General features: G+C 40.4%; 1 protein-coding gene and 1 long non-coding RNA gene across 14 annotated transcripts in view; one reads left to right on the plus strand and one right to left on the minus strand.

Annotated features, from left to right (window-relative positions):
• The window catches only part of DLG2 (discs large MAGUK scaffold protein 2), a 981187-nt gene that overhangs the window by 698431 nt on the left and 263112 nt on the right, over positions 1–19644 (minus strand). The gene's annotated exons all lie outside the window — the stretch shown is intronic.
• Positions 4450–5415, plus strand: LOC146445021 (uncharacterized). Its single transcript, XR_014851089.1, has 3 exons — positions 4450–4667; positions 4834–4899; positions 5094–5415. It is a non-coding gene; the product is annotated as an uncharacterized LOC146445021 (long non-coding RNA).

Below are 19644 nucleotides of genomic sequence, written 5' to 3' on the forward strand. Positions count from 1 at the left end.
GGCGATATCAGCAATGCAGTAGATTGCAAAATATTGATGAGACATGAAGGTACCAAAATTCCAGATCATCTAAATAAATTCTTTCAGAACCTGAATATCAGTCAACATACAGGAATCTGAGCTGCAAATGAAATTAGAGGGTTAGTTAGGCTGGAAACAGAATTGAGAAGCATTGCTCTCTCTTGCAATAGGTTTTCCTTCAACAGCTCTGCTAAAACGTGGTGCTACGGATGTAGATGTAGCTGATGGTAATACAACTGGAACTGGCAATAAGGGATACACAGCTGTTCCATGAGTATGTAGCAATGTGGGGAAAAGCAACATTAGACCAATCTGAGCTGAAGTCCTGAGGTGTAAAATCAAGGTCTACAAGGAATAACTGATTTCTCTGGTATAAGTTTCAGGGCTGTGGTAAAAGACATTGATTGATATGTGATTAAAAAGGCTATTAGCACTCCCTCAGAAAGCTCTCTTACCTAGGAATGATACAACCTGATACAAACAAGGCATCTTTAATAAAAACAGTCAACAGCGAAACCTGGGGTGTCCCTGAACTTCAGGCTGAATCCCTGTTAACAAAGACAATTGCCTTAAACAAAGCTGAGAACTTTTAACAGAATTTTTTTAACAAAAGCCACAAAGGAAAATATATATAAGAAAGCGCATATGTAGGAAAGGAAAACAGAACCTATGGAGGTGACATTCACCTTGGTTGTTGTGAAGACATTGTCCATGTCCTACTAGAGAAACAAATGAAAGCCTGACAGCAACACTCAGGTCTGGGAAAGTGGGCAAGCTCTTCTTTAATGCTAAACCAAGCCCAGTGTGTCATCTTATTCTTTTCAAAGGAGCAAGCTAAACCCGAGGGAAAAAAAAGATGATGAAAGCTTAAAAGAAGGTTTCCATTGTGCCTTTTGATTCCACTTCATCACTGGAAATTTTATCCCATTTCCTTAAGTGCAGGTGTAAAATCAAATCTAGCTCCAAATTACCACGTAACCAGCATCACTTCCATTGAGCATGAGTCATAGCATGCCTTGAATAGGTTATTATTCTTAGATTAAAAACAGCATCAGCAGTCTGTCGCTGTTGAGCAGCTAGCAGAGTAATGAAGGCACCAGTTTTCAGTGGCAAGAAGGAATAACCTTTATTGTTTTGATTTCATCACATATATAGAGTTCTCAAAAGTCACCCAGATTGGTCAGTCAGAAGCCTTCCCCCAGGCCTGATTGGCCAGGCCTGCACTGCCCAAGTTCTGGGACACTGTTCCAACAACATCCAAACTTTATCTTTATTTATAAAACACAAGAAAATTTCTCATGGGAAAAACCTGTGCTAGCCACAGCAGTCTTAATTCTTTGTTACCTTACATCAGGTGTAATTATTTACACCAGGATAGAAGGAGGGCCAAGTGGCTTCACGTTCACCATTAAAGTTTAACATCCACTCACTGCTGGGGAAACATCTATGCAAGGTACAGTGCAAAAGGAAATTAGCTCTGATGGCCTCACATTTGCCAAAGTCATTTGACTCTTGTCAGGAAAATCATATATTTCACCCACTAGTGAACTGCACTAGTACCTAATTTCCCATAGCCCCACAGTATTTCCTTGGCAGTGCAGGAAATACATTCAGCACTCTGGTGGAGGCTCTCCATCCCACTCCTGCTGTTAGCATTTCCCTGCCATTCTGACCCTTGGTGAGTTGATGGAGTTGTCTCCCATTCCATATTACTCTGTAAAGGTTTGGTAGAAACTGTAAAGCCAAAAGGTTCGAGAAGTCATCCCCTGGCTCGTGCCCTATTGAAGCAGAAAGCTGGCATGCCCTGGAAGCAAAGGGATGTTGAGGAGGCAGCCAGACCTTCATGTATATCTTTTTCACTGTCTGTTGCCTGCAGGAAGAGAGGGAATGACATCCACCTATAAACTTGAGCCCAAATAAAAACAATAAGGTCTTTCTGTTTACATAGTTTAATAGCTGAGATTGAGTCTGAGGGCACAGGTGCAATACTGACAGATGCTTCCTCCAATTCCATCCTTGCACTTCTCAACACTTAATACACATACGTGCATCCAGGGTCTGACTTCCTTGGAAGGTCCTGACATCATAACAGGGGCATTTAACCACAGCTCCAGCCCTAACAGGAGCTGAAACACAGTCCCCAAATGCCCCTGGTCTGTTTCATTAGCTTTGGGATAAGCAATTTATCTCTCCAGGCAAGGCTGTCACAGAGTCTCATGAGCAGGGTTCTCTTTAATGTTCTCACTCACCTGCAGCCCCTTGGTGGCCTGACACTAAATTAAGAAACAGCAGGAACAGGACTTAAAACTGTCCAGTCTGCAATCAATGTGCAGCATTTAAGACTGAAAGGAGCCCACTCCTGTAAATGCTTGTGCAGCCAGGGCTAGCAGAGCCCTGAGAAGGGGGAAAAGGAATATGAAACCTGTGCAGGCTGGAAAATTGCTTGGACATCCTCATCCTGTTCATGGGATGGGAAACTGCCATGAAGAGGTGCAAATGAATCGCCAGGTAGCTGGGCTTTTCTCACCACCACATTAAAGGCAAAAGATAACAAATTTGCAAAATTCCATTTTAAAAAATCCATCTCTGTGTCTGAGTTTCATTTTCAGCATCTCCTCATTAAGTAATGAGACAGATGGACAGCAAATCCTCTGAGTAAATTGTCTCTGCTGGCACTCACCCAAACTGGGGGTGCGGCTTAAACAGTGATGTCCTTCCCCAGCTTCTACTCCAGTAACACTGCAGCTTCTGTTCCCAAGTTCCCAACATATTAAACAGTACCCTTAAGCAATATTATGATGCACAGATTTCATTCCACCATCTCTAATGTCATCTCTAGACTGTCAAGCAACCCATCTATAGAAGTAAATTCATCTTACTTCAACCTGTTGCTGTCCATGTTTATGAAAACCTTTAATTTCAGCCATTTGCCTTCCTTTTTCTTATAAAGAACAGTACAATCTCAGCAAAAGGTCGAGAAAGCCCAGGAGAAAAAGAGACAGCAAAAAAAGACCAGAAAAGCAGAAAAAGGAAACAATATGTATTTGCAAATAGAAAATTGTCCTATGAACTTATGACTTTGCCATCAGGCTGATTTCTAACTCAGTGTGTAAGGCTTTGGGACTATCATTGTAAACATATGATCATACTGGACACTTTACAGTCCTAGTTTGCTATACAGGCTTTTCAGTTGTAAGTCCACAACCTTCAAGACCTTCTTCACAGTTTATTTAACCAAAAGGATTGCTTAACTTTGCTTAACTTTTTCTAAATTAAAAAAAAAAAAAAAAAATCAAGTCTATTAAAGGAATTCAATTTTGCTGTTTGATAGCTGTGGGAACATAAGCCTGACCATCTGGTAATCCTAGTGTGAAAAGCAACCCAAATCCCCCTCTGTCTTCTCCAAGGCTCAGACATGCCCTATCAGTCAGATGAAGGCTTTCCAGATACGCACTGCTCAGTAACACATTCTCAGTTCATACGACAACAAGCCCCAAATCCTGCCCCAGAGGTAAGCAGACACTTGGTTCAAGATGTTTTGTTCCATCTGTCAAACAGAGAAAACCTCTTTAGCTGAAAGATAATGGTTCATGTGCTGACAGGGAAGGATACACAGCAGATTATTTCCAAAAAAATTATTCCAGGAGAGAAAAAAAAATGAGATAATTGTGTGTTGTACACCACTTCCACCCTCTACATTTTCAAAAGCAAAATAATTATCTAAAAAGTGTTTCAGCTTTCTGTAAAGACACAGAGTACAGATATTCACGTGAGAGGCACATATTCCTGGCACTTTGCTCGTGGCTTCACATTTGCAGAGGGAATGCACACTAGTTACTCCATCCTAGGTTCAGAGCAGTTCTCTCACCTCTCACCTTTTCATTGAAGGTAATGTCTGCCTTCCAGAAAAAAACATCAATATGTTCCACAATTTTTTAATCTTGTGTAGTCTGTTCATATATCCTTTTACCTTACTGTTGCCAGATGAAGACTTTCTCACCGTTTTCAGTAACATCATGGCTTGCATTTTCTCTTGAGCATGATTACTTGGTTATCTGTTGGGCGACAGTGTAGAAAACTTGCTTGCAAACCAGAGAAATCAGTGACTTCTCTGACGTTAAATCCCACACCCAGAGTCACTGTGGATGCCCTCGCTGTGAGACCCTGTGAGCTCCATGCAACATGTGAGCCCAAGATTAGACAAGATGAGCAAGGACAGGACAAACATAGTTAAATTGTCTAATCTGTGACCTCTGACTGGGACAGCAGTGGTAATAATAAAATGCCTACAACCACACTTCTGAAGATTAAAAAAAAAAATTAAAAAATTGTTTGAATGTGCCCCTCATTACTGGGGAAGGAAGGAAGGAAGCTTTCCCTGTGTGACTGATGAGCACTATTCTTTTTCTGACTACTGCTTGCAGGGATAGGTACAAAGGGAAACAATACAAAGCAGAAAAGCTGTCCCCAGGTTTTGGCTGCAGTTTGAATTACTGGAGGCAAATCACTGAGAAGGTTTAATCCTGTGACTCCAGCTTCAGTGAAGGTGGAAGAAAGGAGAACTTTGGCATGTATGCAGCTTAAAGAGTGGGAGTATGCCGTGGATCCCCACTTGAGGACTTCAAGGAGGGAAAAATACCTCTTGGGTTTGTCTACTTTCTGAAATCCATGCTGTGAACCCAGCAGCACAATCTGACTTTCATAATGAGAGTCTTCTATGAAAAAATACTATATACAAGATGAGCATAACTGGGTGATGTCATTAATAAGGCTGCTATCACTTCACTTGCTTAGTTTCATTTCATTCAACAGATCCTGTGCCTGTGGGAGAAAACCAAGCAGCTATTTTTACCATGGAGATGCTATCTTATAATGATGGTATTTTAATTTATTTGTGTGAGGGTGGGGTTCAGACACCATGACAAAAGTCCTGTCTTTACCTTTTCATTATGTGCTTGTTTTGGCTGGTGTAGACTTAATTGTTTTTATATTGGCTAGAATGGAGCTGTGTTTTGGATTTGTGCTGAACACAGGGCTGATAATACAGAGACATTTTTGTTGTTGCTGAGCAGGGCTTACACAGAGCCAAAGCCTTTTCTGCTTTTTGTGCTGCCATGCTGGTGAGGGAGTTGGGGGTGCCTGGAGCATTGGGAGGAGGAACAGCTGGGACAGGTGATCCCAAACTGACCAAAGGAACCACATGACATCACGTTCAGTATATGAAGTAGGGAGAAGAAGGAGGAAAGAGGGACATTTAGAGTGGATATTATGTCTTCCCAAGTCAATGTTATGCATTATGGGGCCTTGCTCTTCTGGAGATGGCTGAATACCTGCCTTCCCATGGGAAGGTGAATTAATTCCTTGAATTGCTTTGCTTGTGTGTGCAGCTTTTGCTTTCCCTATTAAACTGTCTTATGTCAACCCATGAGTTTTCCAGGTTTTACCCTTGCAATTCTCTCCCTGATCCTGCTGGTGGGGGAGCGAGCAAGAGGCTGACTGGTGCTTGGTTGCCAGCAAGGGCTGAAACCACACCACCTTTAAACAAACATAGTCTTGTGACCCACAAATGCTATGCAAAAATCACATTGAAAAAATTGTATTCCATTTCTGAAATACTTTTCTCTGGGAAAAAAAAGAAAATCAACAACTCAAACAAGCCAACAAACCCAAACCAGATCAAACAGACTCACTAGATTCAATTTGCAAGTAGGATGCTGTCTCTTCCAACTCCACTACACAGGCTGTGGGGTTTCTTCTCCAGTAATTCCAAGCCTGTGGCAGCTCAGACCCCAAAAATGCAAACTAAAACTAATTTTTCTCAAATATTTGGATGAAAACTGCAGCTATTTAAGAACTGCTTCAAGAACAGTGCAACTGCATGTGCAGCACGGCACTCAGGCAGTGATGGTACCTGGACTGTTACCCCATGTACATCACCCTCAGAGGGTTACACCTTCACTTTTCCTCTAGTAGCTTGTGGCTGTGTCTTTTCTAACTTTGTTTGTTTCCTCAGCACACCAAGGGACTCATCTCCAACGCCATGACAGGTTCTAAATGTAAGTAGTACTTCTACTCAAGAAGAGATTACCCTAGTGGTTTAGTTCTCATGTAGCTTCTCTACACAGACTACAATAAAAACCAGGCACCATGGAGTCCAAATGTCTTCCACCCTTTTCTACTAAACAGCTGTATTGGCTTTGTGTGGCAAAGCTGTTACAGTGGAGGGCTGTGGGGGTGGCTTCTAAGAGGAGCTGTCAGAAGCTCCCCTCATGCCCACCAGAGCCAGTGCCAGCCAGCTCCAAGATGGACCCATCAGCGATGGTGGCAGAGCCTCTGGGACAATGAATTTAAGAATGAGAAAAAACAGCAACTGCAGCCAGAGAGAACAGTGAGTACCTGTGAGAGGAACAGCCCTGCAGACCCCAGGGTCAGTGCCAGAGGGGGAGGAGCTGCTCCAGGTGCCAGAGCAGAGATTCCCCTGCAGCAGCCCATGGTGAGGCAGCTGTGCCCCTGCAGCCCTTGGCAGACTACAGGGGAGCAGAGATTCACCTGCAGCCCCCAGGAGATTCCATGCTGGAGCAGGTGGATGCCCAAAGGAGGCTGTGACCCTGGGGAAGCCCACACTGGAGCAGGCTCCTGGCAAGACCTGTGGCCACATGGAGAGAGGAGCCCAGGCTGGAGCAGTCTGTTCCTGAAGGACTGCACCCTGTGGAAGAGGGTAGTCCCCTTAACGTATGCTGATGCAGTACATTAAGAAGTACAGCCCATTGGAAGTAACCACATTGGAGAAGTTTGTTGGGGACTGTCTCCTGTGGGAGGGACCCCATGCTGGAGCAGGGGAAGAGTCTGAAGAATCCTCCCTGTGAGGAGGAAGGAATGGCAGAGCCAATGTGTGATGAACTGACCACAGTCCCCACTCCTCATCCCCTTGCCCTGCTGAGTGGAAGGAGCTAGAGAAATCAGGAGTGAAGTTGAGAGCAGGAAGGAGGGAGGGATGGGAAGCTGGTATTTTAAATTTTGGTTTTATCTCATATTATCTGATACTCTGATTTGTTTGGTAATAAATTGAACCAACTTCCTTAAGTCAAGTCTATTTTGCCTATTACAGAAATTGGTGAGAGATGTGTCTCTAGCCTTATCTCAGCCAAAGAGCCATTCACCACATGTACTCTTTCATGTCCAGCTGAGGAGGAGAGGGATAGAGTGGCATGGTGGGCACCTGACATCCAGCTGGGGTGCACCCAGCACAAGAACTTCTTCAGTAAGTATTCCTCTGCTAATTATAAATCAGGTGAATCTGTTCTTAGGTTTTTATTTAGTGTATGACTGTGAAACTGGTTCTGAAACCAAATCAATGTTGCTGAAGTACATTATTTGCATTCAGATATATCCTAATGCAGGAGGAATCCTAAAATCTTATTAATGACAAACTATTGGGAGATACATTACTTAAGATACCTAAAATGTTGATTTTCATTAAAGCTAGAATGACCTCAGCTGAAAGATCAAGGTTATTAGAGCATATGCTTGGTTTTTCTTTCCCAAAAGTTGAGTAGTTAAAAGTACTAAAGCATAATGTTAAAGCAATATTAATAAAATAGTGATTAGAATATTAGCAATAATAGCAACACTTGCAGTAGAACAGGAACCAAAGCTATTTACAGAGTGTTAAAACCTCACATCGAGAGACAGCACAAATGAGGAAAAAATACTAATTCTTAGCTGGGAATTCAATTCTGTTTCACAATCTCATTTTGGAGGACAAAGTGCCTGAAAAAGCATTAGCTATCCTTAAAGAAGTTATCTTTGTAGAAAGATACCATCTCCTGTTCCTTTTTGCAGGATGCAATATGTTAAACCACTTGCAAAACAAAACAGCACAGGGATAAGCATCTATTTCTTACAAAAGACACAGAGACTCATTTGCTCAAAATGAACCTGGACATTTTTCATCAGCTGATCCTAATAAGAAAAGTACATTTTGGGTTTCATCCATAGTATCAGCAAAATATCACAGGCAGAAGAAAAAAACACATATACTCTGCAACTTTTCTTCTCCACGGATAGTGTTTTACAAAATTCTCCTTCAGATACTATTTAGGTGCTTCCTTTTTCCCACACGGTGTAAACTGATGCTCCATCTTTTCACAAGAACATAAACAAACAAATACAAAAGGAGTAAACAGCAGCTGTGGGCGCCCATACACCATTTCCCTAAAGTTTGATGCCTGAATCCTCTTTAAAGGCCTTCACTGTGGGAGTTCACACACTCCTCTAACTGATAGGCAGAGAGTGAAAACCTTCTCGTGACAGGTCTTGCTTGGAAGAGGGAAACATTTTGTTTACTCTGAGATTTTTTAAGACCTAATTAGTTCAACCTCCCTTTAGAGAAGTACAAGTTAAAAATGAAACCCAATGTTATCCATTCTCTGGTCTGGAAGGGATCTTAAAGATTTTCTAGTTCCAATCCCTCTGCCATAGGCAGGGATGCCACTCAGTTGGCAAGATGCTCAGAGTCCCATCCAACCTGGTTCTGAACACTTTTAGGAATGGGGCAGCCACAGCATCTCTGGGCAACTTGTTCCAGTGCCCCACCACTCTCAGATGGAAGAATTTTTTCCAATATCTAATCTAAACCTATCCTCTTTTGAAGCCTTTCTCCTTTGTCCTATTACTACATGTTCTTGTCAGCAGTCCCTTTACAGCTCTCTTTTAGCTCCTTAAGGTACTCCAAGGTCTCCCTGAAGTCTTCTCTAAGCAAATAACTCCAGCTCTCTCAACCTGTCTTCACAGGAGAGCTCCTCCAGCCCTCTGGACCACCTTTGTGGACTCCTCTGGACACACTCTGACTCATTCATGTCCTCCTTACATTTGGGGCCCCAGAGCTGGATGCAGCACTACTGGTGGGGGTTTCACAAAAGCAGAGACCTGCTGGCCACACTGCTTTGGATGGAGCTCGAGATATGGTTGTGTGAAATACAAGGATTTAATGAAATACAACTATATGAATAATATTTTTTTCTTCAATACATTTACTCCCAGTGTCAGAGTGAGCTGCTGAGTAAAAAAATTCTGCCATTTCTAGCATTGCTGAAAGTTTTAAAGTTTAAAACAATTCTGGAAGAAATGTTATGGAAAAGATCATCAGAGAGTTAAGATAGTAAACTACAGATTGGATCAGCTTTAAGAAATAAATAAATACAGACAACTCTATGTATTACTGTTGAGTAGTCCTAAATTCATTAAGACAGGCACTTCAATGCATGTGTAAACTTCTTGCTTAAAACACCAGTACTGCATGTAAAGGATTCATTTTTTTTATTCTCTGTAGTCTCCGGATGATACTGTTCACACAAAAAATGTTCTTTTTCCTTCTTTACACTCTCTTACAAGGAAAATCAGATCTTGAAAGAGCTTTAAAGAAAACCAAACCTAATATCTGTTACAAAGTCTGAGTCATAGCAGCAATTAGTTGAATGGAGCTGCCTTTCAGCCTACCCTACAGCTACCAATTTAAACAATAGACTATTTAAAATGTTGCTTACCTTATAAACGTAGTGTAATTACTCATTCAGAGGAAGATTCAATCTGACATAAATACTAGGTACACAAGTGAAATCATGTGTGAATTGTGCTACTAATATTCATAATTCCTAATCCTGTTACGTGCTATTGATGGTTATCACCATCGATTTACTTATCTAGCTAAAACATCTTGTAAGAATTATGATGCAAACCTTTAAAAGTAAGCTTCAAAATGTAATATAAGCTGAAAGGGGGAGGAAATAGCTGAGATATTTTTATTTTTAAAAATGAAGAAACTGTGGTCTTGAAAAGGTCAAAAATAGCATTTTGAAAAGTGACTGCACAAAACACTGTCGTGTGGTATCACCGTATTATTTATTCAGTGACTCCAGAGCAGACATGCTTCATTTGCAAAGGAGAAAATCACTTTCTGTCCATAGCTGGGGCCTCTGAGACTCAACCTCATCAATAAATGTTCTGCTGGCTGCCTCAGGTCTTCAGTGCAACACCAGAGCAAATCCCACAAACTTCCAGCTATGCCTCAGTGAAACCCAGGTCCCACACTTATTTTCAGTGGGACTTTAACACAGGAAACAATTCTGTAGACGATGTGCAAAATGGGGCAGAGATGTCTCCTTGCTCTCATTTAGCAGTGTTGGTTCAGCAGGTTAAAGGGAGCAGGGAGCAATGGGAAATGGATTTGCACCACTGAAGTGAGCAGCTGTGATTCAGAACATATCAAAGCAACAGCTTGCTTGGGTTAAAAGTTATCATTCCCACTGAGTCAACTTTGTTTATAAATCCTCACTGCTCCTGTTTTCTGGATTAGGAATGCAGAATTACACACACTCTCCATAACAATTAGGCATGTTTGCATGAATAACCATCATGAATAAACCATGAAATCACCCACATTTGTAAGAGAAAGAACTTGAACAAATCCCCTCTGCTGAGAAGACACAGCTCTGAATAGAGCATGTAGCTACATTCATCTGTCCTGTTTGTATTATGGTCACATGTGAAATTAATTATGTGAAGCACTATGTCTATAGCTGATGTTATATTAATTACAATGCAAATAGAAAAAAAAATAGAAAGCATGTTACAGTAATACTCATGGCTTAAATCAGTAATTTGTTCTGTCTAATAGAGCAGGCAAAATAGTATGAAACAGAATTAATGAAAAGTACTGCAAATTACATATTACAAAGACTTGTGTCAATTTTATTGCAGGTATAGACTAGGAACTGAAACCCAAGAGCAGCAAGGCAATAGAGCAGATAACATTAATATTTCTATTTGGTCCTAGGCTACTCAAAGTGCTGGAATAAGACTGGTGTAACTAATAGCCATGGACTTGATGGTTTATAGTGGCCACCCCATGCTCTTCTACAAAGGCTTTTTGCAAGGGAAACTTCTTAAAGCTGGGGGGAAAAATAGCCTTGAGGGTTCTGTAGCATCTGTGCCATTTTTATGTGGTATGAAGTACAGAGAGGGTAAAGATTTCTCCCAAGTAATCACTAAAGATGTTCTAATCCTACAGTCAATTACTGTTAATGTTTTTAGAGCATTTCTTTCCTTACCTACAGGAACAGTGCATCTCGAATTCTCTGTGAAGAGCTTATTTTAATTTCATGAACACTTCTTCATAAAATTATAATGACCCAGGATTCAGACTTGAGAAACAATTGGCATTTTTCCCATTGAGTAAAAACTAAGCTCTTTTTGTTAGAGGTACCCAACCTTATTTCTACTGGCATTAATCTACCAAATGGGTTAGCAGAGATCTTTATCTCTCTCCACAGACAATTTCTATCAACATTTGCTAGAGCTGATCTATATAGTTCATTCATGAAAACAGTTTGAGGCCTTGCACTCCATCCAGTTTGTTTCTTCTTCTTCCAGACAAATTATGAGCATTTTCTGCTGCTGTCATTTCTTGCGGCAAGTACATGAATCCATTTTCATAGCCCATGTCAACCATCTGGGTGGATGGATTCTGCCTCCAAAGAAAAGTCTCCAACTGAAAAGGCTCACATCTGTTGTCAGTATTTACCACTTGGGTTTCATTTTGACACGACATATTTTTTCTGTTTAGCTACCATTTGAACAGTGTTTTTGCTGATAAAAGGTGATAGAAAGTGTCCTGGGAGTAGATCACTACAGGAAAAAAGTAATAATTGCTGCTGGGCTATGTAAGGACACAGACCTTGCTGACAGAACAAGGTCCAGGAAAGGTAACATAAGACCTACAAAAACATGTAATTCCCCTGTGAAGGATTTCTGTTTTCTCTTATTCTCAAAACTGCTTGACTGATCCTAACATTCTCTTCGGTTGATAAAAATGCTACATAAATTACAGCTACCACCACCTATGTTAGTTTAACACCACAGGCAATTCGTTTGAAGACTACAAGGACCATAATAGTCTTACTTCTCCTTCTTTGGAGAGACATTTTCTGAATGTAGAAGATTAGGTCAAAGTAACCCTAGTGACTTAATAAGAAAGCAGCAAGTCAGTTGAAATATCAGCAGAGGTGTTATGGCTCCCAGTTCAACATTTTGGCCTCTTCTGAAGTATGTGTGGATGTGTGTGCACAACTGATGCCACACTCAAAGAGTTTTAAAAGTTTCCACTGACACATAACATTTTGGCAGACCTTTGGATGATTTAGGAGAATGAGAGAAGATAATTTTTACAAGTTTTTTTGTTGTTTTTTTTTTTTTTTTACATGGAATGTCCAATCATTTAATCCCCAAACTTGTTGCTATTTTTGTGGAGCATTTTTTTGCACTTTTATGCTTTAAATCCTTTCAATTCACTATTTCCTCCATGAATGTTTCCTAGCCACATATAAATAAATGTTTTGAGGATTTCTTTTTACCTTATTACATGGAATAGTATCATGAAAGAAAGTAGGTTTATCTGGTTTGGGGTTTTTTTTCTCCTCCGTATTCCTAAACTCTTGATGCTGACTTTTAACGTTTTCCACATAACTTAGTTAACTTGTATTCTAAAGTGCAATAAACACTGTAATCAGTGGTTGAACCAGTACTGGACAAAGTAACCAAACATCTGTTCCCAAGCCTTGGGAAATTCAGGAAATGGGAAGTGAGTTTACTCAAGTAACTGAAACTGAACTCCTAATTACTAACTTCTTTTATTATTGTCCTCACAGGGACTGAGGGAAGCAGAGTTCCCTGAAACCTCAGCAAGAAAAGGTTCCACAGGGAGAGAAGGACAGTAATGCAGGTCTCCCTGTATTCCTTAAAGTTTCCAGAATAACTCACAATAGAAGACCAGGCGTGAAAATGTGTACCAAATTTATGTGCACTGTACTGCCTTCAGACCATATTTGCTGCTATCTTGCAATATAACACCACTTGAAAACATCTGAAGGAACAAGTATTGCACAATAGCCTGAGCCAAATCTGACAGTCAGCAACAAGGAAACATAAAATGATTTCTCAGCATCACTCAGATTGTAACTGTTTCAATAATCATCACAAGTAGGACTGTTTTTTCCTAAGGCAAATTCCGCTTTTCCAGGTAGAAACATGCCTTTCTTTGGATGTCTTTATTTTAAGGCACTTGCAGGTAGTTCTTCAGAGGCATCCAATGAATATTCGATGCACCCTCAGCCTGCCTGTACTCTGCAGTAATTTACACCACCACTTACATTTAATTCATGTTCTTTTGTACTGCTTCTGGTAGCAAATTTTTCTTGGAATCACAGAATCATTAAGGTTGGAAGAGACCTCAAGGACTATTGAGTCCAACCATTAACCCAGCACTGCCAGGCCCTCCAATAAATCATGTCTCTAAGCACCACATCCATACATTTCTTAAACACTTCCAGGGACAGTTACTCCACCACTTCCCTGGCAGCTTGTTGCAATGCCTGACCATGCTTTCAGTGAAGAAATTTTTCTTAATATCCAACCAAATGACTGGGAATATGTTTTCTATGAACTGTGGTTCTGGTAGGTAAGTACATCTCAGAAGCTCTCTGCCAGATATTTAAACAGGAGAAACAGAAAGATAAACTTGGGCCAAATATATCAGGGCCTATAAATTCCCTCAGAGAAATGAAGATGAGAGAGACTGTTCCTTGAGTCCAAACCTTCATTTCATAAGGCCTTTCTTGAGGGATAACATTTCGGCACTGTGTTTTTAAGGCTTTTTTTACCTTCCTAATTACTATTAATATATGAAATAGAAAACTGCCATGAATCATCTTACTCACAGACTTATGTCTGGCAGAGAAGACTAAGAAGGAGCAAGAAATTAGAACAACAGAATAACTTATCTAATTTCTACTTTTGAACCCATATATTTGTCACTTTTCCTTTTTTTTTTTTTTTCCTTTTAAAGCCCCTCCAAACTCTCAGCATCCCTGGTGTTTTGACACTGGGTTCCAGTGATACTTTCAGTAATATGTCCTTTCACCAGGCTTAGGAGAGTGCCTTTCATCTTCCCTAAATGCCCCTTTGGTGGAACGTGTAGGAAAATTTTGAGACAGGCAGAATATTTATCTTCTTCACAATGTTTAACATTGCAGCCTCTTAAATCATGCATTTCCTAAAGGAAACAACCTCAATCTTTAAAATCTCTCATCCTGAAAGCCTGTTTGCCTCTACTCACTAGTGACCTTCACATAAACAAAAAGCTGATGAATTTTGAGAGAGGTGCAATAGGTTTGTTTTTGCTCTAGGCTGATAACATTTTAGACCTAACAAGTAATTACAGAAGGTGGGAAATACTTCTTTTTATTTGTTTCTAATCTAAACAGGAATTGGTATAATCTGGTAAAGAGGAGAACAAAGTAATTTTTTTTCTCCTTGGAAGAAGGAATTAAACAAGGCAAAATAAAGTCTTCTCTGAGGAACAAGAAGAGTTGAACAATAAAGTAAATTAGTTATTTGAGGGGGAAAATTGCTGATCATAGGGAAGATTCTATGAAAAACACAGGACAGTGGTTTCCAGATGATGAGGTATTTTAGTAAAGGAGGCTTAGCTGCCTGAGAGGCTGAGTTGCAAAGGGCAAAGGGAAAAAGACAGTGGCACAGCTCCCTGGAATGATGAGGAAGGAGAACAGTGGTCTTTAACCAGACTGGAAGGGAAGGATGGAGACAGATATCATGAGGACACTACAACAGTTGTGGGAAATCTCACTGCAATTTGCATAGGACCAAAATCAGACCCTCTTATTTTCTTGGCCTTTCTGCTCTCCTTTGCTTCTAAACAAAATGTGTTTAAGTCCCATTGACATAGCATTGTTCTGATATTTCATTGCCTTAAGCTCACTATGTAAAGGCAAGTTCTCAGTGGGTATAGCAGTGAACTTCTGAGAGGCACGGAAAGGAAAAGATGGAAAAACAAATTGGAAGAAAATCTGGAAGATTTGAAACAGTGAGGCTAGCAATCTTTTTGAGCTATGTCTCAAGGTACCCACTAAAAGATGTGCACTGCAAGAGAAACAGACAGTATCTCAATAAGAAAATATCACTGCAGGGATCAGAGACACAAGAACCATGTTGAAAAGAAGTGATACATAGATGAGTTTGATGCAAAGCCAGAAACTAGCATCAAATGTCAGCAGTGGAGAGACTGTGAGTGTGTGAAGAGACAGAACCATGGCAGATGCAATTTAGTAATAATAGAATAAGACCAGAATAAACTAGGAAAACCCAGAAGTGATTCATTGCTGTTGACAGTTAGCAATGAGAGAGAAGAGATACTTCTGCTGGGCATTTGGGCATAATGAGAGGGGGTTGAGGGGGTATTCCGTCCAGTCAATTGCAAGATCAATGATAAGGGTCTTTGTCCACTGAGAGTTAAACAGTCTGTGTGGTCATTCAGTTGGAAAAAAATATTACTTTCTCTTTTTTCCTACCCCCACACATTCTTTATTGGTTGCACATTGCCTAATCTGTGTAACAGTCAGGGCTTTCCTTTTGAAGTGCTTCCTGTGCAATGTTGTAGTCAGCTGCTCCCATTGACGCATCCCCCAGCTGCTGTGCCACTGCCTCCAGCCCTTGTTTTCCACCATTTGAATTGCTTTTCCTTTCACCCACCCTTTGTCTCCCTCCTTAGTCCCTAAATTTTGGTTAGTACCTAAATCCTGTGCTAGGGATTAAGCTGAGTTTAGCACATAAGAATAAAAACTCATCTTTTAGACAGCCATTGTTTCCTTGTATGATGAATGTGCCAAGATTATCAGATGTGATTGACAAGTGCTCCTGTCAGCTCTGTTGGCATAACAGCAAGAAAAACCAACGGAGGAGACTGAGAAGATCCTGAAGAAACTATGAAATTACTTTGGAAAAGGTATTCAGGAGCACCTTATGCACTGGAGAAAACATCCAGAAGTGAATGCCCACCTAGGGATAGACCCACAACTTCTCTTCCTGACTGACAACTGGGGAAAGTATCTTTTGTCTATTCTCTCATGTCCTTTTTCTCTATTTTTTTCCTTTTCCATTAGAGCTGATGTATTCTACCAACTATGGATCACCAAAAAAAAAAAAAATTATTTTTGCATCTTTGTTTCATCATCCTGTGTGAAACTATATCCTGATGGGAGACAATTCATACATTCATGATTTATTACCCTGTCAAGAAGTCTTTAAAACATTTTTCTGTGTTAAATATATAAATTCCCCGAAAAACAGAAGACAGCAACTATTCTCCCTTAGCTTAATACTGTTAAAAACAATTACATAGCAAGAAGCTACAGGTTACAATTAAATCCAAACTAATTTTTAGGTTGAGAAGTATTTTTTGGTTTGAGATGCTTTTTTGGTAGGAAAGAAATATTCACTTAATGGTCCAAACTTTTGTGAAATTTGCCCTCTTTAGAAGATCATATCAACATTTGAATCTACCTGGGAAATTCTCAGGATCAAGTCACCTGTTTTGGTCAGACAGTTAAGAGCGATTAGATCTTCACAGATTCCCTGATAACCAGTTCCTAACTTTTAAAAAGTTGGTAATTATCTCAAAGAGTCTCTGTCACTTAAATTACTTGCTAGTTTGCCATGTGTTATAGAGGCATAGCAAACTCATTATAGGTGTACTGTATAAATATTTGCTCATTATTCCTCAGCAAATATCCCTCTCAGATGCATTAGGGACTCTGTTACTTACAGTGACATTTTTCAGTGAATCCCTGGCAGCAGTTCAGGTCTTTCAGAGCCATACCTACACTTCTAGGCTCACACTCAGTCCTTCTTCTTCTTTCTGCCCCTGAGCATACCCCTGAGATGACCCCATACTTTTGGGTCCTTTTTGATGTTTAATCGTTCCATCAACTGCTCAGATGGGCAACTGTGTGTGTGTCTAATCTTGGGTGAACAGAACTGGTTTCTCATGGAATCATGGAATGGCTGGGTTGGAAGGGACCTTAAAGAGCATCTGGTTCCAACCACCCTACCATGGGCAGGGACACCTTCCACTAGACCAGGTTTTTCAAAGCGCCATCCAGCCTGCCCTTGAACACTTCCCAGGATAGGGCATCCACAGCTTCTCTTAGCAACCTGTGCCAGTGCCTCACTACTGATTAAAGAACTTCTTCCTAACATCTGATCTAAATCTCTCCTCTTTTAATTTAAAACCATTCCTCCTTGTTTGCTTTTATCTAGATTTACTGCCTGATAGGGACCAAGCTCAGATGAAGACCCTGTGCCTCAAACTAAAAAACTCATACTGAGTTCTCTCTCTCTCCCTTTTTATGTCCTTGCAGCACCTGCCTACACTGTGAAGGCTGCACAGTGCTCAGAAAAGAACCAGACCTAAGTATGCAGTCCTTAATTTGTTCTCTCATCATTCTGAAGCAATGAAAATAAAATATAACAATTGAACACCATTTAAATAATGGGCCAATCTACCAGCTGGGCAAGAGAGAAACATGCTGCAAACAGCTCAGTACAATTGCTCACTGCTTATTTTTTGTATATTAATTAAGTAATTTAGAAGCAAGAACCAAGACAAAAACAAAGGAAAACAAATTGGATGATCTCACAGTCCTACAAGCTCTTGCTCTTGCCTCGTCTCCAGGGCATCTTGGCTGACCCTTCACAACAGCTTGTTTCTCCTCCCCATATTTTTATGTCGTCCTTCTGTTACATGCAAAAGGAAAGGAAAGAAAAAGATGCCTGACCAGCATTAAAAATCCCGTCTTTCCTGCTTGGAAGGATGGGATTAATTTTACCAGATGGAAATGTCTGTAAGAGAGAGACCTACATCTCAGCTAGTCACCTAAGCTTTTTCTGGCAAACGGAGAGAAACTGGCACTTTCAGGACACAATTAATCTCATCCCCATGTAGATATTTAAACTAGGTCATATGAATCATGCCTTAGAAGAGACAATTCCTCTCTACTGACACTAAAGGGAGCCTGAAATCACTAGATATAGATGTTTACATCGGTTATGTCTGAAGTTAAGTGAGCTGGATGCCACCTGAGCTCTTCAGATAGATTTCTTGCTTTAGAGGCAAAATGCCTTATATTCATCTTTTGGTAATACATGTGGCTAGAAACGAGCACGTGACCTGTGTGTCACCATTTGTAATAGCCCAAGCACTACAAGAGATGTCTGAATGTATCACGTGATTCACTACAGAAGCAGGTTTTCATAAGAAATTAATAACATCTCCAAAGCATATAGCACACAGTGTATGAAAGCACTGCTCAGCACTCCCAACACCTTCTCAGCAAGAATTCATGTTCTTGATTTCACAGATCATCTAGTAAAAATGAAATCATCTTTCAAAGCCTTAACATTTTCCTTTTCTAGAAGAATTATGCAGTATGATTTAATTTCTAATAAAATCATTTTTCTTATAATGTCCAGTCAGTCAGTTGCTAGCTGTTATGACAAAAATCTAAGGATATAAGGGAGACAAAGGGCAGTGAGTACTCAGAAGCACATCTGCTGCTTTTCAGCCACTGGAGATGGTGCAATGCAAGAAACCATCTCTTCCATACCAGCTTTGTTTCACTCACAATGTATTCACGTTTCCATTTTAACCAGGAGATCCCTATTTTGTGAGAAGTGCAATCCCTCAAAACTTCCTGACTTTTTCTTAGTGCTAGAGATAGATTTCTAAATAGGAAATTAAACAAGGGCTAGGTTTAAGGAGATTCATTCCTGGCAATTTCTATTGTGCTAGTAATGACTAATTAGAGAGGCACTTAACATGGAGCTCCTGGTAAAATATATTAATTTCTGAAGGAGTGAAATACACACAATGCCAAATCAATGGAAAACAGATCCTGTCAAGGTAAAAATCATCGTATCTTCTTTCCCATGGGATTATAAGTTTGGCTGACACAGGTAAAAATATTGGTAAAATATGCTTAGACTTCTATAAATCATTTAACCCAGCCCTTCATGGCATTTTATTAATGAAAAAATAAAAATGGCACACATAACCAACAGGATTTGGAATGTGGCTACAAATGGGACAGTCGATCACCTGGGTTTGGTGGGATCCTCAGGGACTGATCCTGGCCCTATCCTTTTCCAATGCTGCCCAATCCTGGAGAAGATTCAGTCACTTACTACAGTCCAGATTTAGCAATGTCAGAAATAAGGTATTGTGGTAAATGGTACAGAAGACAAGTCACTGATACAGGTTAACGTAATTTTTAACAGAGACAGCAAAAAAGTCCTATATAATATAGAGATATATATATATAATATACACAGCAGTAAAGTCCTGCTCTGAGAATAAAGCAGTTCTTCCTTAGAGGCATTTTCCAGAGGGGTCCAGTGTGAAGCAGATGTCAATCCTGCTGGCTGTGGGGCAGAACATGAACTCCCAATGCAGCCACATGGCTAAAGAAGCCTGGATATGCACACGGAAACTTTAGTGGGAGCCAAGACATTTATTACTCCTGCACAGGGCTGCAGCTAAGGCTCCATGCAGCTGTGGCAAGCACAGCTCAGGATTCCTGCTGTGAAACCAGGGAGAGCTCAAAGACTGGTCATGAGACAGATGAGAGCTCTGACAATCATGCCTTGCAGTAAGAGACGCCAGGAGCTCAGTGTATTTACTTAATCAAAGAGATGATTAGATGATGTCTTTACTGT

The sequence above is a fragment of the Lichenostomus cassidix genome, chromosome 1, assembly GCF_008360975.1.
Source record: "Lichenostomus cassidix isolate B80296 chromosome 1, HeHo_3.0, whole genome shotgun sequence".
Lineage (NCBI taxonomy): Eukaryota > Metazoa > Chordata > Aves > Passeriformes > Meliphagidae > Lichenostomus > Lichenostomus cassidix.